The 25,773-nt window shown below is 37.4% G+C and overlaps 1 protein-coding gene across 13 annotated transcripts in view; it reads right to left on the bottom strand.

The window, feature by feature from the left end:
• Nucleotides 1-25,773, bottom strand: part of ADD3 (adducin 3) — a 123,183-nt gene that overhangs the window by 47,128 nt on the left and 50,282 nt on the right. Inside the window, exon 1 of one of the 13 annotated variants that reach the window (XM_049697019.1) lies at nt 24,985-25,002. The exons of 10 other annotated variants lie outside the window; for them this stretch is intronic. The gene's annotated coding sequence lies outside the window, so the exon portion shown is untranslated. Of the gene's footprint in view, nt 1-1,698; nt 1,718-8,510; nt 8,938-24,984; nt 25,003-25,773 lie in introns of those variants that run through there. 2 more of the 13 variants (XM_012531615.3, XM_049697018.1) reach the window with 2 other exon arrangements.

Genomic DNA, 25,773 nt, shown 5'->3' with positions numbered 1-25,773 from the left:
AAGATATATGTTTTCATAGGCTGTATTTTCTTACGATGAAGTTTACCTGAATGTAAAAGCATGAAGTACAGGGTGTGACACTCAGGAATTTGATGATTAAATCAATAATAAATAAGTAAAATCCCCTGGTCATTCATCAAATTTCATCTTCTACAAAGTGTAATCTAAATTACAACTATAACTGTGAGCTTTAGAAAGAGGTGAGGGGAGTCCTCTGGCTCCTACTACCTAGATTATATATGCCCCATTATTTCATCTAGAACTGTGTTGGACATTTACTGCCATACAGGTTTGTCGATTCATTTAAAGAGGTTTAGACTCTGACCTGGTATAAAATAAGATTTAGCCTTGCAAAGTAGGCCTAGTCAATATAAATAACAATCCTGAAAATGTGTGCAGACATTTTGATATTTTATGACAATTCATATAAGAGAAACGAGATCGAGATTCTTTTCTGACATGAATAGTGAGGAGACTGAAGATAATAAAGAGACAACCACCCAAGCCTCTAATCCACAGCTGGAAACTGGTCTTAATAAAAAGTAAAAAAAAATCTGAAAGAAGACCTAAAAAGGCTAACTGTCCAATTCACGGGAAAAGAGAAAGCATTAAAAGAACTCATTGTTTAATTTATGGAGGAAAGTTTATCAAAAACAGCAGGCTGAAAAATACCTTTGTAAGAATAACAGAGAAACAAAACATTTATAAGTCCATATAACAACTCTTCCAAGAAATAAATACTGCCTTCCTTAATATCATCTAATTACAGCCAAAAGAGGAATAGCATCTTTAGAATTTAAAGGTGTTAGAGCTTAATAGGATATAAGGTATTATTACATCTAGTACTACCCCTCATTTCTCCATATGAAGAAACAGGTCCCAGGAGAGAATCCGACTTGTCCAAGTCCTTCAATTTATCTTACTCAAGATTTTTCATATTATCTAGAGCAGCATATGATACACAGAATGTAGATCATATGATCTATCAATGTAAGAAAAGATTTAAATATGAACTACATTAAAAAAATTCCTTTAACTAAAGGTTTTGGCAATAAACTAATTTCAAAAGCTACTGTACATTAAATAAAATGTTAACTTTCATGAAAAAGGAAAATCACCTAATGCCTCAAGTACCGGTTTCTTGATTTTAAGGGGTTTGTAGGTATGCATTCAGAGTTAAAAACACACAAAACAAATTTTCTTGATGTGTGCTTTCATAAGAATTTAGAGTCATTTATACCATTTTAAAATAATGAGAACACTTCTCTGTTAAGCTTTCATGGTAATTCACTAGAGAGAGTAAATTTTATGACTCAGCTGTTTGTGCTCACTCACACATGCCTGAATGGTCCACTTAAATTGCTTGCTATATTTTAAATTCAGGCCTGGAGTAGGATTCTTGTTTCTCTGAGGCTCACAAAGACTAGACTCACAGCTTAGTTCCACAGTGCCTATTTAGCTGGACTTACAGCCTACATCAAGTAGTTTATTGTCAAAACAAAAAGCAATCTTCATGGAGCTTAGTAACTTAAGTAGCTCTCCAGAGCTTGGTAAATATTTTGTGTCTACTTTTTATCTCTATTGTCAAGGAAGGGTTCTGTAGAGTGGTGAAGTATTATTTTACACATCTAAAAGGTACTATGGATACTACAATCCTTCAGGTTCATGGTTACAACTGAGAAGCACAAAGCCACCTACCATAATTTTCCAAACACACAATTTTCTTAGTCATTCCCAAGGTTTTTTGCTTGTTTTTTAAGCAACCTGGAGTCCCATCTTAATCAGTCTGGGGTTTGTAAAATTCAGGCTCTGAAAATAGCATGGAAAAGGCTTTTAAGTATACCCCACAGACTGAGAGGAAAACGATGACCCTCCCAAACAAAAGCCATTTCTCTAACTAATGCTTTGCTCACCTTATTTCTCACACACTTGGACTGTTTTCCCTGCTCACCTCCATCCATTCAAGTCTTCCACACTTTGTGGTGTGTTCAAAAACCAACCCCTTCCACGACGGCTTCCCAATCTCCTCTATCAGAATTAGCCCCCCCACCCCCCTTAGTGTTCCCAAAGCACTTTGTCATAGTCTGTGTTGCTTTTGAATTATCTGAGTATGTCTTTCTGCCCCAGTATCTGGGCCAACATCTTTTTCCTTTCTTCACTGTCTACTAACAGTTATACTCAATAAGGGTTTATTAAACTGAGTGAGGTGAGTAGGGCTATTGACTCATAATATCCCATTCTCTAGTCTTAGAGTAAACTAGGGCAGAGAATCTACAGCAACTCTTGAAAAGTGGGCTAATCATGGTTTGATCAGAATGGCCAGCTACCCAAGATGGTTGAGGTAATGAAAAAGTAATCACAAAAAAGTATGAAGGTATAAAAAGAGCAATTAAAAAAAATCTATACCTACTGCTGTGTTCTGAGACCAGATACAAATGGTGCTACAAAATGTCATCTTAAAATAAACAAAAAACTACTTATCCAGTCAATCAGTAAACACTAATACAGCTGTTAGGTAGAGTATAAAGAGATATAAAGCACAGATCTAGGTTCTGCCCTTAAAGACTTCCCAGTTTTAACTATTAAGAACTAAAATTCTCTACTAAAATTCTCTATTGACCTCATGGGAAGAAAACTGATAATAAAAAACAGTTTATGGGACTTCCCTGGTGGCACAGTGGTTAAGAATCTGCCTGCAAATGCAGGGGCCACAGGTTCAAGCCCTGGTCTGGGAAGATCCCACATTCCGCAGAGCAACTAAGCCCGTGCACTACAACTACTGAGCCTGCGCTCTAGAGCCCGCAAGCCACAACTACTGAGCCCACATGCCACAACTACTGAAGCCTGTGCACCTAGAGCCCATGCTCCTCAACAAGAGAGGCCACTGCAATGAGAAACCCATGCCCGACAACAAAGAGTAGCCCCCGCTCGCCGCAACTAGGGAAAGCCCGTGCACAGCAACCAAGACCCAACACAGCCATAAATAAATAAATAAATAAACAAATTTATTAAAAAAAAAACAGTTTATGATAAATGCTAAATGAAAGATAAATATAAGATATCCAAGAGTTGTTGAGGATTGCTGATAAACAGAATTATGGATTAAGATAGTAAGGGAAGATCTCAATGAAGAGGTAAGGTCTGAGTTTCACGATGTATAAAATGAGGTGGTTTGAAATAGATGACCTCTGGGCTTACCTTCCAAATCTGAAATTTTATTGTATCTTATCACATAATTATATCAATAATAGTGACTTGATATTAACTAACCACCCCCTGAATAGAGTTTTCTTCTTAATCATTATGAAAGTAACAGCTTTTAAAAAGCTGTCAGTCCTCAAGTAAGCAGTTTTATCAAATCATTTTAAATATAAATATCCAAAACTGAATGTGATATATCTCACAAGAAGGTTTGGTATTTTGTAAGAGAACTTGAGTTGGAGGCTTTTTTTCTTTATACCAGTTTCTTGGTGTGGCTTCCAAAATTCAAAACAGGCTTTTAAGTGCACACTTTTTCATACCCAAAAGTTGTATTTGAAATCATTTAAATTATTCTTGTCTCTCTGTGGATAGGAAGTGAATAGAGTAAACCTGCAAAAGTTCATCACCACTATTAAAGCACTTTTTTCTTTGTTCTTTTTGACTGTCATGGCTTTTGTACCCAGCAGTTACTGATGATCAAATGTATTCTGAAGTTCAGCCAAAGTTTTGTGGGTTTTTTTTTCTTTTTTTTTTTAGGGCAACACTCAAAACAAAGCAAATATTGGCTTAGTTATGACACTTGTTGTTCTAATACATTAATAGCCTATTGTCCACTGTGGTTGTCTCAACAAGATAATACATTGAAAAACAGCGTTTCCTGATAGGAAGTGAATTCCCACTGTGTGTCACAGGACCCTAGCCAAAAGCTGGGCTCTAAAGGAGAAAAAGCAGTCCCTTCTGAGATTGCATACATAACAGACCAGAGTAACGATTAGACTTTTTCTTCCCTCTTGTTTAAAAAGGCTTTCTGCTTCAGCTCAAACTACAGTCTATTTGACTGATTTTGCTATCATAGGACTGTTTTTCTAAAATGGTTTCAAATATTTTAGACAAAGTTTGTTCAACATCCTGTAGGCAGCAGTATCCTGCATATTTCTGACTCTAGAGAATTTCCTTAGTCGTAAATGCCACGATGGATAAGGTAACATGACAAAGAAGATATTGGGATGTGTCATAAAGACACATTGTGACCATTTTCAAGGTTAGTTTCATACAAGCAATTGTTTAAGCCATTATAATATACGAGGTACAGTAATTGCAATGGTACGCAAAAATTGGGGCTCAATTAATCCACACATCGCAAATGTGTTTATTTCATTTAGAATTTGATTAGTGAGAAACTGATGTCACTAGCAGATCCACACACAGCAGAGTAACTGACACTGTCCTAACAAGGCATTAGTACCCCTTTTTAAATACTGAAAATGTACTTTTTTTCCATCTATTTTCACAGACTCAAACTTGGAGAACTTTCTCTGCCCAGTTCCACTTACCAGTGGATACTGGAAAACTCCAACAATAGAAGAACTAAGAACAGTTGTCATTTTGGTACATTCCAGTGAGACTGTCTCTGTCATCTAGGTACTCCCACCCTTTAATGCAGTGCTTGCCTCTTAGAAGGTCTTCAACACATTTTGCTAAACTGAACTATGTCAAACAATTGATATGAAAATTAACACAGAATTCTAGCATTATTTGGATAACAAATAATCTCTCAGGTTTTAGGGAAGTATACTTATTCAAGGTATGTCAAGCCTTCTGCTAAGAAGCTAGGGTCACCAGCATGAAAACACACAGACTACCCTACCTCCAGGCCAAGAAAATGTCTTTTTATCTTCCTGTTGTAATTATATAAATCAAACGATGAATTCTTATTCCATGTTGCTTTCAGGATAGTTGTCGTTTGATGGAATTATAAGAATAAAATTGTGAAACAGGTAATGTTAAACAACCTACATGTGATGCAGCAAAAATTCCTGCTTCGGTTACTTTATAACTTTGCTGTGTAACTTGATAACTTTGCTGGCAGGATGGTAGCGCACAGTTCACCTCTAAGGCTGCTTCCTCAGCACCAAGTCAGAAAACTTTAGCTATGTCAAGCAACATCAATTTTAGCATTCAGTGAAACAGAGAGATGGATTAGAGGGCTAGAATGTGAAAACAATTTAAACAAGGGGACTGAAGCCAAGTTTCAAAGCCCTCAGGATTAACTCTGAATGGCTGGATTCATTGAAAATTACAAAGATCCATTTTAAAAACAAACATCACCTCAGAATCTTCTCCTCAAGTATTCAAGCTTGATAAAAAGATTTGCTTTTACTTCTGGAATGGATTTTATAGTTTTGGAAGTGATTTTTTAGAAAAGGAGATTTTATGTAAAATATAGTATAATATTTAACTTCTCTCTCTCTCTCTCTTTTTTTTCTCCACATTCTTAAACTTTCAAATAGCTTAGGCCATATGGCAGGTCAAACAAATTACAGACCACACAATATACACAAAAGATGTTTTTAATTTAAATAACAGAAACGTCATACAATTTGGGTTATATAGCTTAAGTCAATATTAAAAATAATACTATGTAACTATTACAGCTGGAAGGGACATTAAAACTCATCTATTCCAATCTTTCATTTTATACTCAATAGATGGTAAAACTGAGGATCAAGGGGGTTAAGTGACAGGCTCACAATCTCACACTCCAGTTACCAGACTTTGAACCCAATGTTATTTCATTAATCTGCTGAAAAATGACTCCTAGGGCAGTCTTACCCACTCATGAATGGCTGGGACAGTGGGGCCTACTTTTGGTGTTCTAGCCAGAGGAAGAGAAGTTGGTGAGGGGTTTTTCCATTTCCACACAGCACTATCACCCCTTTCCAGTAGCACCTAGGTTCTGGGTTCTGTCCCAAAATGGAGGTAGGAGGGAAGGCTGATAGCCTAAGTATATCTGATGGGGAGAAAGGGAACAACTTGGAAATAATCCAGATACCTATCAAAAGATGAATGATTAAATAAATTATAGTATACCCATCCATACACTGAAGTACCATACAACCATTAAAAAGAATGAGGCAGATACATAATGGTGTGTGTAGTATAATTTTATTTGGATTTTTAAAAAAGATGTCCACTCATATTCACAGAAATTTTCCGGAAAAATAGAGAAGAAACTCCCCACTGGGGCACAGCGTTCAAAGATTAGGGTAAGAAAGAGACGTTTTGTCATATGCCCTTTATATTGTTTCATCTTTTTACCATGTGCATTCTTTAAGTTATAAAATTAATACTTTTTAGAAGTACATTAAAGCAGAGAAGGGAACTTCTCTAGAGCCCTGGGAAAACCCTGAGGAAGACAAAGATGGGGTCTATCAAGGGTAATTTGATACTCTGTATCTAATCTATGTGACACACAGTTTATTTCTCTAGAAAAGACTTCCTAACCCTTTTCATGTCACTTTAGTTTTCACTAATACAGTGTGCATAAATAAAATTTGTATAGCATACTGGAGTAAAGAGGAGGGGGTTTGGGGGCAGCCATATAATAGGGCTAAGTAAAAAAAAAAACCCACTCTCTGTATTACATAATTATTACAAGAAAAAAATAAGATAGAGTATTATTAGATATTGGCTATTGACTTTCTACAAAATTTCCAAATAAAAATCTATCTAGAAAATCTTCTAATGTCAGTATTTAACAGCAAACTAGTTGGCAAGCTTTGCTCTGGAGCAACTATAAAAGTCTAGGAGTAACTATATTCTCCTAGAGTTCAAAGGGACAGTAGAGGTCATCTAGCTCAGTGGATTGAAACACATTTAAAAAAAATAAACCAGAACAGAAAATATAGCAGTATGTTTTTTGCACTGTTAAGAGAAATTTATTTTAGAGATTAAGTGGTGTGTATGTGGTACATGTATTGGGTCGTGATGCAAAATATATTAAAAATAAAAAGATTGAAAGCCACTTACCCAAGGTTATACAACTAATAACTGTACACTGAGTATAATAGGCAATGTTTAATAAATGTCTACACAACACCTGTGGCAAGAGGTTCACTTAGTTCCTGCTTGAAAATTTATTTTCTTGTTGAGGACATCACTTATATACTAATTCTACCGCTCAGATATTAAACAGTAAATTTCCAAAATTTCTGATATACACAATTTATTTGAAGCAAAGCTTTAGTTTTCATGTCATTTGTAAGAATGATTCTGGGTTAACATCTAAACATTTTTTCTCGAATCTAATACATTCCCTTTAGCATCTCTGGAATAGGCATGAGTCTTTTACCGAGAAAATTAGGGTATTCTAAGCTGGAAAAGGTCTTAGAGAGCTAACCCAAATTCCTAATTTTACAGGTGAAGAAACTAGTGTCCAAAGTAAAAGCCTCTTAATTCCCAGGCTAGTGCTTTTTTCTATTATATCAGGCTTTTACTTTATTCTTATATCCTTGTGATGTTAGAAAATAGCTAAACACATTACTACTACCAAAGAGTAGTAGTTCAGCCAAGAGGAAGCTGAAGCAAGGAAATGATAGGATGTTTAAGTCCAGAAAGGATGACACAATGCCACCCCTGCAAGCTTTACAGAAATCTGCCGTTTTCAACCCGCAGCTTTAGATTTCAACTAAGGCAAATGATTCAACTTGCTTGTACTGAATGGGTGTGTTTGCCCCACAAGGGGACACAATGAACACGCAAGAGAGGAAGACAACAGTACAGACATCACAAAGCACAACCTCTCTCTCAACGTGCCCACTTTGATCAGTGCATAATTAAACACTTCACAGGCATTTAAAACCCAACTACAAAAAGAACTCCAACATGTGAGAAGGTTAGACCCCACTGGCAAAGAAATATTGCTGAATGTGGACCTCACTGAATAACAATCAATCTCCTATAGTTCAACTTACCGTTCACGTCACAAACTCTAGAAAGAACACAGAGGCACAGACAAGGCACAGAGCAGAACTCTGGGCTGCAGCCTTCCCCAACTCCTCTGACAAATACCCAACAGCAGAAGGACAAAGCATCATTATGACAGAAATAAAGGCTCTTTAGATGCTGCCTTTTTTTAATTCAATGAACCCACTCTTACACACAGAGTTCATGCCACGATGTCTCGAAATACAGTATTGCCAGATTATGCTATTAATGAGTCCAATAAATTCAGTGCAATATTTTTAAGCATTTTTATCTTAAATAATTAGCACATTTGAGAGACTACCAGTATTTTCCTTAGTCAATGTCATCCCCCAAACAATTAAGAACAATTCAGTAAACAGTTCAAGAGGGGTAAAAAGCAAACTAACAGGAAAAAATTTAATTGAGTGATAAAGCCACAAGCTCCTCCCCAAGACGAATATTGCACATTGCTAGCAGCTGGCACAAAATTAACCATCTATCTTATCTATGCTTCCCCCTAAGCTGTGAGCTATCGGTATTACAATAGACAATTTTGTACTTACTTATTAAAAAGAATGGAAGCTGCCGCACATATCTTAAGCTGGTTTTTGTATAGCAATTCTGATGCAATGCTGCCCTAAAAATGAACTTTGTTTTAAACAGTGAGATATCCACACAGTGCGGTTAGAGCAGGGGTGGAGCCCACTCTGGGGGAAACAACACACCCAGGCCGACTTCAGTGAGAGCAAACGGCACGTTAATGTTGCCACAACGTTTTTCAGTGCCTCAGAGTCAAAATTAATTGGGTTAAATAAACCCTCTTCATAGAAATGGGGGGAAAGTTCAGCTTTCCTGCCATGGAATGAAATACAGACATTTCTTTTTCGTGAGGAAAGTAAAGATAAAATGCAAGGTAGATCACGCAGCTCAGCCAACAGAATGTTAGGTGGAAGTGGACTACTGTAAAGGAAGTCCAACCATGCGAACTGCTAAGTTTAGCAACAGCAGCTTCTGCATATCTCAAGGTGTCAGCAACACTGCTCTAGAACTTGACTTTGGCCTAGGTGGCCAAGACAGGGGACCTGAACATTATCAAGCATTACTTATCCTTCTCTACCAATGCTCTAGTTCTCCTGGCAATACAGAAACAATAAAAGCATTTTCTTATCAACTAATTAGCAAGAACTGCCTTCAAAAATAAGGGATTTGACTGATGCTTTAATATTGAAATAAACACATAAAAGGGGAAATTATTTTGATGAAAATCATTAATATGAATACTATGCTTTAAAAAATTTGCAATCACCCACTTCTGCAAATAATTCCATAAGTTTTGATTTTTAATTTTTTTCTGATTTATTTCCAAATAAGATATTCAGGAGGATGTATACGTACTGTCTAAAACTCTTTAATAGCGTTTAAAATTTCAGTTATTGAAACTATTATTAAACATCCGATTATTGTTCAGAATGATTTTAATCAATACTACTTTCTGTATTCACATTCAGAGACGCACCAACAGTTACTTTTAACGGAACTCCTATAACCCATGAAATAAAAAAATAGGTTTCTCAGTAGAATACCCAAGCATGTAAAAAATAAGCTATATAATCATTTACACAGAATTTAAAACAAATAATGGAAATAGCTTTGGGAGAAGACTAGGAAAATATTTTTAATGATACATGTTGTCACATTACCCTCTCCAACTGCTACTCCCTCACACTGGAACAATAAATCAGTCTGGAGTATTGAATATTTCAATATTTTGAGAGATGGCCTAGAACACCCTCTTTCAGGATCCTGCGGGTAGGTGCTGACTGATTTCGTCTGTTGTTGGATTATGAGGTCACTCTTGCCATGATAAGTTAACCCATTCCAAAATCCTCCTTTCATAGTCCAAGTGCCTGATATAATTATGTTTTTCATCCATATACATAATTATGAATTGCCTGCTGCTATCCCTTGCTCTTGCCCACCTAACCCCCAAACTGAACAACTCAAAGATAGCAGTTGGATATTACATTTGAAGAGTCCCATCTTGATACTTTCTGGATTTGCACTGCTGGAAATGTCTGTTTTCAAGTCAAACTTCACTTTCACAGCTGCAAAGGAAATGACAAGAGAAGAAAAACACAGCCAATACATATCAGCAATTAATTCCATCCACAACTGCCCAGCTGTTTGTGCATGGAAGAATCAGTCTGTTTCCTTTTGGGGCTTTCACCACTGAAAATTGATACTGCATATTCAGAGACACAAGCTGTTTGTAACATGTCAGGAATGTGCGCAAGATCACACAGAGTTGAAGAGACAAAATGAAATCCAGATCTAGTTTTCTTGGGACTTGCCAGTATTATTTCATAGCTAAGAAAGAAAAGAAAAAGAAACCATAAAAACACCTCAATCACAGAGAGAGGAAAATACACACAAAAAAATTATCCTGTCTGAATATCACCCTACCAATAAGGAGGAAAATCTGCCAATGACATCAGATTTAGTAACAAGAATAGACACTCTGATTTATTGGCATAGACAAGGTGTGACATTGCTCGGAATCCACATGCCCGTAGTACACTAAATCCAGCCAATACTTTCTGGACTACACAGCTGCTTGCCCAATGTGTAGTTAGTCCTCAAAACAAAATCCTTATAAACGTGAAAGTTGTTGGGAACCAATGCTTTCACCAGTCATGCAGAAAAGCAAGTTTTTCTTGGTTAGTTCAGACATTATTTGGCACTTACAAATACCTGCCCGTTTCAGGGATTCAGGTAAATTTACAGATCCAATCTTCTAGTGTAACAGTCAAGTAATCAAATTTCTCCTTTCCTCTCCCACTCAGTTTTGTGGGTTTTAAATAAAAATACTCTCTACTGAGTGCCAGAGACTCATGTGCAACTCAAGAAGTATTCTATCCCCTTTTCTCCCTGCACTCCAACTCCAATTTTATCTCAAAATGTCTGTTTCACTTAAGTCTTGTAAAATGTCATTTTGTTACATTGTATTTTCAAATATACAGTGAGTCAAATAACTTGTGTTTTCAGTATGTAAAATGACTTGTGGTTAATTATTGTCATGAAAGTTAGAGAAAAGAAAAAGATGACATTTTTAGAACAAAATAATTCAAAACATATTTAAGCTATTTTACTGTTTTTTTTTTTTAATATGAAACTAGGTATCCCATGATTGAATTCATTGTTCTAAGCACCTCCCCTCTCCCCTTTTGCTGCACAAGAGTTCATGTACTCCTAACGCCAGTATATTTTCAAGCACAACTTGGATGGCACACTCAATTTGGGCACCACTAGGGGATAGGGCTTAACCAGTGAAAAGAAGAAAAGCTCTCTGCTCCAAGTATGAGAGAGACATTCTGTAATCTTCAGAATGAAGATGCTCTCAAGTGCCAGAACTCAAACCAGCACAATGAGAAGCTGTCTCCAACTAAAGTGCTGTGAAAGCACGAAGTGTGATTTGTTAAAGAAATAGAAGGCATCTCAAACAAGTGGTAGACTGAAAACAAAGCACAAAACCAAAAAAAGGGTTTTTTCCTTAACAAACACCATCTGATCGAGGATATATCTGGGGTAGGAAAGGGGAGGAGAAGAAAAGTTTAACCTTTGGCTGATGGTGACACTAACTTATAGAAATATGGTATAACTATTAGTGACTCAAACAGCCACAGAGACGAGCTTTGCTTGGCAAACTTCAGCTCTGTGGGACACAGACTAGTTTGAAATGTCTAAGGGAAGGAACTTCCCCACCTACAAGGCTGGCTGAGGAAAGAAAAGGTCTCTCTGAGCTGTTGAAATCAGGTCACTTAAACTCATGATAGTCTAACTAGAGCCTTGGGTAGCATTAACAAAGACCATTCAGGAGAGGAGGCTGGAGATACGAAATTGCCAGCTCATATTTAAAGTGATTTTTTTCCCTCAACAATTTATTATGATAATATTTGATACTAATATATATGGATTTACTATTTTAGTCTTAAAAATTTTACATATACAGCAAATTTGAAAGAATTTTACAGTAAGCACCATGTAGGCACTAGCTAGATTCTATCATTAACACTGTACTATACTTATTTTATCACATATCTCTTCAACTACCCATTCCTCTTTCCATCCATTAATCTATCTCACCTTTCGTGCATTTAAAGTAAATTACAAGCATTAGTATACTTCCCCCAAATACTTCAGCATACATATCATTACCTAGAGTTCAGTATTTGCTTATCGCTTTTTTCTTTTATGTAAAACGTACATACAATGAAATACAGAAATGTAAGTGTACACTTGTATAACCCCAACTCCTGTCAAAATATAGAACATTACCTTCATCCCAGAAAAGTTCTCTCATGCCTCTTCCCAGGCAATCCCCTTCTCCCACATTCCCAGAGGCAATCACTATTTTGATTTTAAAAGTGATTTTAAACAACTCCAAGTAGTCATGCCTTCGCAACCTGTGCATCAGAACATTCTCCACTACATCACATAACTTACACTTGGCTGAACAAAGTGATCAGATATGAACCAAATAGACGGAAGGAGCCAAAGAAGAAATCATAAACTTAAAAGGAAGTGTAGACTCATCTGCTCCAATTACTCAATTTCTTAGGTGAAGGAAACAAAACTTAGAAAGCTTTGGCTGCCTGTACCAGTCATCCAACTACTCAGTAATTTACTGGGTGGGCCTAGTCTAAGGCTTTTAGGCAGCAGCTCTACACTTCATTTTAGGGTGAGGAGAACAAACTTTGGAGATAATGCTGGTTCAGAGGAAGCGCTCAACCACTTACAGGCTATACATCTTAAACAAGTTTTTCGGTTTTGTTTTTTTTAAACTCCTTTGAGTCTCAGTTTTCTCATCTGCAAAACAAGGAAAATCTTAATTCATAAAGTTTTATGGATTAAAAGAGATAACATTTGTAAAGTGCCCGGCATATTGTAAGTGATCAAAGGAAGGAAACACAGGAAGTGGAGGGAAAACTGACAGTACGAAGCACAGTTCAAGAATATGCACTTCCACATATTGCTTCTAAGTCCTTGTGCTACCCCGACATTTGCTCTCATTTTGCATATATATGCAAAGAAAATAACAGCACTGAGGCAAGCCGTTTTTCACATCTAAAAAAAAAAACAAAGGCTACTCCTTTTCTGTTTGTCTTTATGACAGAACTGGAGTGGTGGGGGGAGAGAAGCACAGACTTTTGACTTCATAGTGACCATATGTACCTTATATCCTTATCTGTCTTTGTATAAACGGCTCCCTTTGTCTGGACTGATCTTCCTTTTATCCACCAAATGAGAAGGTCCAGTTAAAATCTAACGTACTTTCCTGATCTACTCAGAACAAATTTAAAGCTCCTTCATCTGTGTTTCCATAACGCTTTAAATAACAGCATTACAGAACTCCTCATCCCAGCTGGCTGCTTCCATGTGTTTCCCCTACTTGAATGGGAGCGCCTCTGCATCCCAAAGCCTAGCACAGAGCTTAGCACACTGAAACCATCCACAAGTATTTGCTGAATGGATATGCCTGGTTATGGTCAAAGTAGCAAAACAACTAAGTCTGAACACTCACCAAAAAAGGAAAGCAAAGTGCCAGAAAAATGGGGGGCAGGGAGATGATCACAGGGCATATTAAAAGGCATGAAATTTAGAAAAGATTAAAAGCCAATTGTGTGTAAACTTTTGTGTTCTCAGAGAAGTGACTGCCACTAAGCAGCTGAAGTGCCACTGGAATAATTCAGTGTGCTGTGTGTTTTATATACTTATCCCATGCACCACCCACGACAACCCTGTCAGGCAGTACTATTACGTTCCTTTTATAGATGAGAATACTGAGACTCAAGGAGGTTAAGCAAATAAGGTCACACAGCTAGTGGCAATGGAGATAAAAAGCAGAGTAGTGATGTTTCATTGCAAGTCATTTTCATATTAGGCCTACTTCACACACCGCGTGGGGAGGCTCTGCATTAAAGAAGACCCAAACAGTTGAGGGGCAACCAAATAGTACAAGAGATTCAACAGAGGGAGCAAAAATCAATGGCAGAAAAAAAGGCCTAGACAAAAAACAAACCAAAGCTGAGGTGATAAGAGGCGTGTGACTTCTACGTAGGAGTTATCTTCACAGAACAGGTCGCCGCCCGGAGTCATGAAACATAAGCCAGAGATGGCCCTAGAACACGTAGGAGTGCGAAAGAGTAGCTCTTACTCTCGGCATGGTTTTTTTTCCCCCAAACTAATTGTTCTCCGAAGTGATAATACAACATGGATAAAAATGCTGACCATGGTGTTCATGCTTCAGAAGATAATGAGAGCCTCACCAAGTTGATGAAATGAACTCTTGTCTGCAGGCATCTCTGGCTACATTCTGTAGTTTCTCCTTTAGGAATACCCTGGTTTTGCCTCCCTTGCAAAGATGGATTTATGAAGGAAGCTTCCTAGAAGCCTCCACCTTGAAGTTTAAAGCCTCAAGTCCCACAGCCCTCTGGCTTACCTCCAACATAGCACTCATTACACTGGCTCACAACTGGCTGTTCATGGATATAGTTCTCACATGTGCTGTGAGAACCTGCAAGGCAGGGTCCCTCAGGACCTAGCACAGGGCAAGTTCAAAAAATATTATGGATGGTAAATGAATAATGTCCTTTGCCTATTTAATATTTGATAGATGGTTATCTGTCAAAAGAGGTAATACAGGATTTAAAGAGGAAGCAATTATAAAAAAGTCATATTATAGAAAAGGTTGGGGATAACTGAGACTTGGTTAATGTTCAAAACAGGTCTTTTTTTCTGGATTAAAAAGAAATGTATTCAACATAACATACAATGATTGGCGAGTTAAGTCTAATGGAGCTGAGGCTGAAATTCAGTAAAACATTGGGTCTAAAGATTAGGCATGATCCCAATTTAAAACAAAAATTAACCGAACTAGTGAGCTTATATTGTATCTGAAGGTTGCCAAACTCCAAGTGGAAAAAAATGTGACTTTGACTCAACTATGGCATAATACTTCCAAAAACAATGCATTTCATTAACCACCTCTTAAAAGATGGCAAAGACTACACGAAAAGAAAAAAAAAAAAAACAGCCACAGAAAAAAGTGAAGAATAAATATTTACGTGCTATTAAAAAACCTGTATTCACAAATAATTTTTGCTTTGAGAAAGAGTCCAAAAACAGAACAGAAAACAAGCAAAAATGAAATGTAATATGGCCATGCAACATACGAAACATTCATGACACATGCAATTTCTTGTTAAAAGTATTACTTCTGTTTTGATCTGCACCATCTAAGGGTATGGGACTATGCAGCCATTTTTTAATTGTTGCTTTTTCTAAATATGAGGAAAAAACTCTTTAGTTGGAAAAATACGCGTCATATTTCAAACGACTTACCCAGTAAAAAAAAAAGACATACCAAATTTTTTTTTAATCTTGGGGCATTTAAGTATTCTCTTCCTTCCAGATTCAAGTACTTAGCTTCAAAGACTGCTAATAAGATAGGTAGGAGGCCAAGCTGACAAATCACAGGATTTACAGGACTAACAATCTCACTTCTCCAAGATCAAGCTCTGGAGCAGGGGTCTAGCACCCGTGGCCTGTTAGGAACCAGGCCTCACAGCAGGGGGTGAGCGGTGGGCGAGTGAGCAAAGCTTCATCTGCTGCTCCCCATCTCTGGCATTACTGCCTGAATCATCCCCCTCCCCCAACCCCACGGTCTGTGGAAAAATTGTCTTCCAGGAAACCAGCCCCTGGTGCCACAAAGGTTGGGGACTGCTGCTCTAGAGCATGTGCTGCCCATCCATGACAAGAACCACATCCCATCCTCTAAAACTAAAACAGCTTTGAGTCACCAAATTCCATCATAAGCTCTTTCCAAGACAGGGCAAGAGACAGGTTTAGGAATTTTCTCCCCATCTTCACTCCCATTCCTCAATGCCTCAGTGAAAGTATCCATGGGTGGTTGGTGGATTTGCCAACTTTCTATTTCCTCAGGCAAACTGACAGCATGATAGGAGGTTTAATTAAAATAAAAAAAAACACAAAACCAAAAGTAGCCTATAAACACATCTCTTCTTTGCATCTGGAGACACTTCAGTTTACTGCATCATACTTCCTGCTCCCAAATATTACTAAAGTTGGAGGATATCAACTTGTTCTGTGCCAAATCTATACTATACTGATTTTAATCTATTCTGATTTTAGATTTAAAAAAATTATCTTTAAATTCTAAGTTGGTTAGTCAATTCATCAACTAATTTCTCTACTTTTCTGCTTAAATTCATTTATTCTTTGAACAACAACTCATTCAACACCTATCATGTGCTACAACTGAGGAGGTGGTACAGTTGGAGAATGCAAGACATGAATGAGACATGATCCCTGATTCTAAAATACTAGCAACTTAGTGGGTTTGGTGAGGAAGAAGGGAGAGACAGTTTCTTAAAAATTTATATAGTACACTGTATTATTATAGATGTATTACAAACTCAGAAAGAAGCCAATATGAAAGATTCCTGAGAAGTTACACTGGAGTCTGGTCTTAAAAGGATGAGTAGGTATGAGGGGTGGGGGGCAGACAGGTATGCAAAGCAGCATACTTAATAAACCTGTCCTTTATCACATGGTTTTACTTTGAATAAAAGTATTACAGATCCATTAATACAAAAAGGAAATCAAAATTGTCACTAGTTAACAGCTTAACAGTGGTTCGTATAATTTAAGCTAGAGGAACCCTACAATCTACTAGCAAACCATACAGTTTTGTACCATGTGCTTTTGCTTTCACTCTAATCTTTTGATTTGCATGCTAAGAAAAGAAACTCAAAAGCCATTTATATCCTTTCTTGGAACAATGCTTGTTCTTAACACTGCACTAACCAATGACTTAGAAATAATTAAGACCAATTATCTTGAAGCCAGTCCAACTGCAATCTGCCACCGTATCATCATGAAAGGAGGCTTAAGAATGCCCTAGGTTAACACAAAGGTCAGTAAACAAAGACTTGGTCAATCTGGCACAGATATACCACACCCTATGAGCTCAAAGCCTTAATGGTATCAAGCATAAAGCATGGTTGATTCAATGGGAGGGGCTAGGAAAAAAAAGAAAAACACAACTGATCACAAGCATTGTGTTTGTAAGGCACCTAAATGCTCAAGTTCACTGGCCCAGAAAGATGCTGATACATACGTGGTTGGAAAATTTGGCTAATCTGATGAAAGGTGAAAAGAATGCCATGTTAAATTGCTGAGAACAGACCACCCATTTTGATCAAGTTACTATTGATGTGAAAATGCCGTAGAGTTAAAATTTAAGATATGTTTCCACATCAAAGTACACATAAGTAACAAATCTCCCATTTTTATGGAGAGTATTATGAAGATCATTTACAACGCACACTATACGACAGCCTGAGTGAAAAAAATCTAAAACAGAAAAATTAAAGTAGGATTACTTATATTATGTGACTTCTTTATTCTAAAGATTCCTTTGCCAGGTTCTTTTAAATAGTAATCTCCCCTGCATTTAATATATTATATTAGGATACAGCCAATTTTTTAGAGCACATATTTTACATAAAGCAAGCACTATCTGTACTTTATATTCATGAATTCACACATATAATACCTAAGCTCTGACAAAAAAGAAAATAAAGACCTCCTGCAAAATGTTTGAACTAAGAGGTTTAATCCTAGTGTAGGAAATTCGCAATGAAACATGTATCTTTGGACAGTGTGTAAGTAACTTCCTCAAAATATTGAGAGAAAAGGGAAAAACAAAACCTTATGAGAACTGCTCTTGAGCCTTTGAGAAGGGAGGTGACTAGAGCAGTATAAAAACTGGGTGGAAGAGGAAAAAGGAGGAGCTAAGACAGTAGATGAAGAGACAACTACGGAGCCAAGAGATAAGGAGGATCATGTAACTGTGGCAGCAGTCTGAGGCCGGCACACCCACATGGAGCTATGCGGCTTATTCAAGGGGGTGGAACACTGAGCAAGTGAACAATTTTGGTTTTGTTTAACTGAAAGGTTGAGCAATCCTACAAATGGGAGAAGGAAAAAGGGGTGTTTTTCTAATATAGAAAAAGGTAGGATATAATAAATGGCTATCATTTTTAAAACTATTAAACGAAAAAGAGAAGTAACTACCTTATATATGAAAATGAAAAATTGAGCCTTTGAGGAAAAACACTATAAAGTCCATGTAAATCCAGGGCCACGTCATTTATGGATTGTCATGATAAAGCTTTTTATCCTGTGGACTACACCATCCTTCAGACAACAAGATGCCGGCAAAGTATACTGATGAGAATTTGGGGGGGTGTGGATCAGTGTAGTTTTTCTTCAATCCAACTTTTGATTTGGCAGCTTACAGAAACAATTCTCAATGGCTGAGTTTTAAAAACTTACTCCAAGATAAGCAGGACTGTGACTCCAGTGGGCTATTTCCAAGTTGCCAAGCCATTAATCTAAAACAGCTCTCAAGTCCTTTAAACTGATTCCTGCTGGTCCAATATAATAAATGACATGATGTTTTAAATAAAAAGGGGAGAGGGAGGGGAAAAAGAAGGTCCAAACAGTACCTTTGGAGTTGCTGTTAAAAAAAAAAAAAAAAAAAAAAAACTGGAAGTGGGAAGCAATAAGATAATATACATTTACTACTATATTTTTCAATCATGTGGCTACAAATTACAGAACGGATTTTGGGTAGGCCTTCTACCACAAGCAAATTACTTTCTTCAATTTAAAGTTTAACAGCTATTTATTACATTTGCTACACTCTCAGAAATGAAAGCTGAATAAGAGATATTTCAAGCTTTTTGCAGATGATTTACTCCATTAATCACATCTCTTCATTCGTCTAGGCATTAATGAATACCTTCCTACAGGAATTGGAAAAGGGATACTGTATAGTCAAGTGTTTGCCTTTGTCATGACACAAAAGATGTACCTGATAAACCAGTTAAGCCATCAGAGCACCTAGACCAGTGTTTTTAGTACAGTCAGAACAGAGCAACCAGCTGCAGCTTTAGCATTCTGACTCGATTGAACAACAAAAATTTGTAGATAGGGCTCAAAGGAGCAAACCTCTCTCAATATAAAGTCATTACATAGATCATACCACTATTAAGAAATACTCATGGAAATACTTTTTTTTTTTTTTTTTTTTGCGGTATGCGGGCCTCTCACTGTTGTGGCCTCTCCCGTTGCGGAGCACAGGCTCCGGACGTGCAGGCTCAGTGGCCATGGCTCACGGGCCCAGCCGCTCCGCGGCATGTGGGATCTTCCCAGACCGGGGCACGAACCCGTGTCCCCTGAATCGGCAGGCAGACTCTCAACCACTGCGCCACCAGGGAAGCCCGGAAATACTTTTATTTCAGTAATTTCAAAAAAACTAGACATTTAATTACATCACAAAGCAATACAAACAGCTTAAAACTTATGAAAGAATTCCTAATCATAGTCAATCAATTTACCAGGGTAAATTGGATCAAAAGGAAAAAGTAGAAGTTGCCTAGTCTTCTGAAAACGGTGTTATGAAGAAAAAACTGCTAAATCAGAAATCAGGTTTTCTTCAAGTCACAACTTACAGGGGTAGACAGAAAGAGAGTTCTTTCCAGAAAGCAGGGAGTTGTTATTAGACCGCCCTGCCACCACCCTCCCCTCAAAAGTCAGAATCCTGAAGGGTAATACCCTCAGTTAAAAGGTCGACCAGGACGCTTCCCTGGTGGCGCAGTGGTTGAGAATCTGCCTGCCAATGCAGGGGACACGGGTTCGAGCCCTGGTCTGGGAAGATCCCACATACCGTGGAGCAACTAGCCCCGTGAGTCATAATTACTGAGCCTGCGCGTCTGGAGCCTGTGCTCCGCAACAAGAGAGGCCGCGATAGTGAGAGGCCCGCGCACCGCGATGAGGAGTGGCCCCCACTTGCCGCAACTGGAGAAACCCTCGCACAGAAACAAAGAGCCAACACAGCCATAAATAAATAAATAAAATTTAAAAAAAAAAAAAAGGTAGACCAAAACAACAACAACAACAAAAAAACAATCTGTCCACAAACAGAGGGAATTTAAAACACACACACACAAACAACCACCAAAAAGCCTTATCTGTCTTCTCCAGAGCACTGAGTGGGAAAAGAAAAACCTCTCCTGAGAATCTGTAACAACAGGTCTATCCTCCCAAGAACTCGGGATTTGAATTTACACACCATCATGGGCCACAAAACCCCACGCCAAAAGAATAACCTGAAGTGGTCTTACACCCCCACCAGACACCTGGCGTAAAGGAAACAGATATATTTGGAGAAAGGTGCTCTCAAAAGTGGGCCACCTAAGGATTCCCACAGATAAAATCCTGCCAAGTTAAAAATTCAGAATTACAAAGCACATGCGTAAACTAACCACATTAAACAAAAGTCAGCAGAAACAACAGAATAGAATTTGGCACCTCCCCCATGCCCAGAACTGCGCACAATAGAATACTGAGACATAGACTGTAAAATGAGTATCTTTACCATGTTCAAAATCCTTAAAGATAGAATTAGAAGCATGAGAAAGAAACAAGTTGTTATAAAGACCAATAGATTTGAAAAACTACTGAATAATTGAAAAAAACGTAATGAATGGAATAAACAGTAGACTAGACCCAAGTGGAAAAAGAATAAGCTGGAATGCAGATTTGAAAAAACTAGCCAGACTGAAGCACAGAGAGACGGAATATGTAAAAGAGAGGCTAAGAAACATAGAAAATAAAGAAGTCCAACGTACTGGAATTCCTACAGAGGAAATAGGACAGAGGTCATGTTCGAGGAGATCATGCCTAGAAGTTTTCCACAGCTGTCCAGAGACAAATCATCTGAAGGACTGACAATTAGATTTGCAGTAGATGTCAAAAGAAAAAATAAATATATGTCGTGAGACAGAAATAATATTTACAAAGTGCTGAGAGAAGATAACTGTCAGTCTAGAACTGCATATCGAACAAAACTATCAAGAGTAAGTAAAATAAAACACTGTCTCACTAAAGTGTTCGATAAGCTCATTAAAGGAACTTTCAAAGGATTAATTTCAGAAAGAAATTAAAACTGGAAGGAAGAGCTGAGATGGAAGAAGGAGCGAGGGAAGAAACTAGTAAACAAGTGAGTAATTTCAAAAATGTTATATAAAACAATTCCAACAACAAATGTAGGGGGTTGAAAACAAGAATTAAAACCCCATCACATAAGATTGGAATGGAGAATAAGAGTTAAACTGTTTTAAGATCCTTATATTGGTCAGAAGGGGAGAGCTATTACCTTTGTCTAGAATATTTTCAAAACCACTAAAATCAGTACTAATAAAACATGACACCCTAATTCTGCCTATTAGTAAAAGATCTGAACAGGCACTTCACAAAAGAGAGTATCTAAATGACCAATAAATACATAAAGAAGTGCCCAACACCATTAGTCATCAGGGAAATACAAATTAGAATCATAATGAGATACTGCTATCTACCAATAAGGTTAAAATGAAAACAAACACCATAGGCTGTTAATACCAAGTATTGGCAAGGATGTGGAGCATCTGGGACTCCTGAACACTACAAGTCCTTGTGCAATTAGTACAGATATTTTAGAAAACTGTTTGGCATTATCTACAAAAGCTGGACACACACCTGCCCTGTAATCCAGCCACTCCTCTCCCAGGAACAGATTCAACAGAAAAACATACATAGGAACACCAAAAACAACACGAAAATGTTCATGGCAGAATTGTTTTTAATAGCTAAAAACTGGAAGCAATCTGAATGGCCATCAACAAAATGGGTAGATTATTGTATGTTCATGTAATGGAATACACACAATGAGAATGAACTATTGTTACATGCAACAACATGGGGAAAAAATTGTTGAGCAAAAGAAGCCAGATACAAAAGAGTAGACAGTGAGTGATTCCATTTATCCAAAACTCAGAAGGAAGCAACGCTAAGCTATGGTACGTCAGGATTACAGCTACCTTGCAGGGAGGAGGAAACGCCTGAGAAGGCATATCAGGGTGTTCCTGGTGTTCCGTTTCTTGATCTAGGTGAGGTTACACAGGGTTCACTCTGTGTATATTCACCAAGCTGTAGTATCTTATGATTTGTGCATTTTTCTATGTTATGTTTAACTTATACTTGAAAAAATTAAAACAATTTAAAAGAGAGAAAAGCCTCCTCTCTGTAGCAAAAAAAAGCATATACAAATATTGAATCATGCTGTATACCTAAAACTAACAGTGTTGTATGTCAATTATATCTCAATAAAATAAATAAATATATATATTTTAAAAAAGCAAACAGTTAATCCTTCATTAATCCAGTCTATTTGCTATGGTAGATCTCCATACAAATGGATATTCCTTATTTCTCTACAAGCACCTGGATTTCATCTGTGTATTACAGCAACTATGTGCATTACAGGAAGTTTACTCTGTGTGAAGTATAGCACCAGTTTGCTTCACTCCTTATAAAAATACTTCTTGAAGATGCTCTCATTCTGTGTTCCCAAAGGAAGGCTTAACTCCAGTCAATTCTCTCACTTAGACTTCCCCAAGGCCAACTAGCAGTAAGAGAAAAAGAAGACAATCCTTTTCTGCAATGTCCTACTCCAATAAAAGTGAGTGTCACTGAATAAGTCAATCCATTAGCCCCTACCACCAGTCCACTACCTACACTGTCAGGAGGCCATCAGCCTTACCTGAGTCTACTTTGGCTGTAGTTTGTGGCTCTGCTGGATGGGCCTAACCATCTGGAACACTGTGGCTTCCTCCTTCTAAATCAAAAAGCTCAACTGGCTTACCTTCTTTTCATCTTTCATATGATATAGTGGGTGTTTGGAGAAATAGCATTAACATAATGAGAGAGACAGCTGCACTTTGTTCTAGCAGAGAACTCATGCTCCCAAAATGTAAAATACACCTGAAGGGACCCTTAAGGTCATCTAGTCCAATTCTCTCTTTTCACCTGTGAGAATTCAGGGCCCTAAGGCTGCTACCTAAGGTCACACAGAGTACTCATCTCCTGACTTCAGGCCAGTACTCCTTCCACTCTTACCATAAAAGTTAAAGTTGCCATTAAGGAAAGAATGCTCAAATTGGAATCCTCTTTCCTATGGAACTTGTTGATTGTCATTCTGCTGAATCATCAATGAACCATTCCATCCCAACTGAGATGAGATACTGAAAAACATTTCCAAGCTATCTGTTTAATGTCAAAAAATGAATTTGCACTGTTGAGAGCAACTTATCAGTGTAACAGACATTAGAATATAAATCCCAAAGAAGGAAGGACCTCTGGGTAATTAGCATTGTTCCAGTGGCAATCAAAGATTTTTAGGATGGTAAGATGAAAGGTGTAATATCCTGAGGTTGTTCTGAAGCTTTAAGAGAGAATAAAGTGGTAGAATAGTTACAATACAGAGCAAGTATTTAGTTCTTTGTAAAGGAATTGTCTGGTTTATAAAAGAAATAGAACTGCTTCAATTATAGCATGAAAACTTCTAAATGTTCTTGGGACCTTCTTTAAAAAAATTTATTCAGAAGGGGTTTCTCCTTGTCATTCAGTCTTTGCAGCACACATATTCCATATTTAATTCACTCTCTGCCTCTAACCCAGTATTTTACTCATGTTCACATTCTAATCTGGGCATATATCCAACCCCTTGCTCCATGCAACACTGGAATAAACTTTAATATATTAGGAAATTAGAAAAATGAACAGGAGGGAAAGCAAATATATTTTCACACAAAGTACAGGATACAGCTGTGATCTGTCAAGCTTACGGGACTATCTCCTTAGCTAACAGCAAAGTTATAGGACTCTCCTTAGCTGAACAGGAAGTAGCAATCTAAAAAGTATAAATATTCCCAAGCCCCAATTCTATTCCCTTCCCTTCACATATTCAGCACACACTCACCCTTTGACCAGGCCTGTGTTGAACACACCCATTCAAATAGCCTTGATGAAGTGTCAGTAGTCTATGGATGACAAGTATTTTTGAGAGTCCACAAGAATAACCTTTAACCATGACGTCCCCAAATAAAAAACCTATGTTGGTTTTACTCCTCTGAGGAAAGAGGTTGTAGTAAGAATGACAAAACCAGCCTTGGCTCTTAAGAAATTCATATTTGTATGAATGATCTTTAGTTTCCCATTTCTGAAAGTTGTTTCCATGGCATCAAAATATAACTAAAAAAAATAGAATTTCCTTTCATATCCTTTGCAGGACACTATGTAAGCTCACAAACAAGACACCTAACCCAGGTCCAGGGCAACAGAGGTGGAAAAGGGAGCATTTCATAGTGGAGCTAACATGTGATTATAATATATACAATGTTTATGAGACTTATAAATTATATATATTTGATTTATAAATTATAATTTAAAAGGATAAGAGTTAGCCAAGCAAAGAAGCAGTGAGAGAGTGTTCTAGGCACTAGCAGCAGCATGAGCAAAAGCAACGGTATATCTGGGACCAACGATAATTTAGCAGTAGTACAGCAGATCCTTCCTATAGCTCCACTTGATTTTTTTTTAGTTAATTTTTATTGGAGTATCGTCGCTTTACAATGTTGTGTTAGTTTCTACTGTACAGCAAAATGAAATAGCCATACATATACATATATCCCCTCCCTTTTGGACTTCCTTCCCATTCAGGTCACCACAGTGCATTAAGTAGAGTTCCCTGTGCTATACAGTATGCTCTCATTAGTTATCTATTTTATACATAGCTGCACTTTAGAATGGGTTTGATACTGAAAAAGTCAGTTAGCTGGATACTGGGATGCTGATTAGGGGTGCTCAGGTGAATCAACAGGAGATCATATTCCAAATGGTAATTCTGCATATATAAATAAGACAGGCTCAAAACAAAGGAAACAGGGATATGCTCAAATGGGTGTGCTTAGAGAAGGGAGGAAGCGGTGAGCATTTTAACCAAGAAAACACTATAGAATTACTTTCAAAAGAATACCCCTTTTAATTGCTTGATTTTTCCCAGCTTACCTTTTAAATCAACAGGAGGAGAGCACACCAGTGTTGCCACAGTCCTTACAAAGTGTTATCACCATGGGTCTGACACACAAAAACAGAGCTCACTCTCAAACAGGAAGTCAAACAGGAAGTCACCATCTTGTCAATTAGATGGTACACATTAGAAATGAAAAGATCAGCTGTATGGAAAAAGCAATAAAAAAAACATGTGGAATGGAGAGAAGGAACTCTTTCTGAGATTTTGCCCTCTGCCACCACAGGCTCCACAATTTATGAACAGCTGGGAAATTTCCTTTTCACAGGAAAAGGATGACTTCTTAGTTCACATTAAAGTGGAAATGACAAAAACTGACTGTATCACACAGAAAAAAAGGTGTTTCCTGAAGAAAGGAGACAGAGCACAGCCTTTATTAAAACACACACACGCGCACACACACACACACACACACACACACACACACACACACGAGAAGCAAAATACATGAATACAGCAAGCAGAAAAAAATCTTTTTCAAGAGATAAAGGAGAAAACAACTAAACCATGGAAATGTTTCACATGGTAGGAGCTAGCCTTAGTGGGATAATCATTTTGCCCCAGGGGGTTATCTCAAGTGCAAATAGGCTTAAGGGGAATGATAAGAACCTATTTGCACTTTATATTCATGCAGGGATTTTTATATATATTAAAAAAAATAAATGTCTAGTTTCAGTTTTTCTTACACACACACACACAAAAAGGATCCTTGTTTTATCACTAACTTATCACAAGTTCTTATGGTTCAGATTATTTCAAAGAATTGA

This window comes from Orcinus orca, chromosome 14, assembly GCF_937001465.1.
Source record: "Orcinus orca chromosome 14, mOrcOrc1.1, whole genome shotgun sequence".
Classification (NCBI taxonomy): domain Eukaryota; kingdom Metazoa; phylum Chordata; class Mammalia; order Artiodactyla; family Delphinidae; genus Orcinus; species Orcinus orca.
Note: the sequence above shows the minus strand (reverse complement) of the source record. Positions and strands in the feature narration are given on the sequence as shown.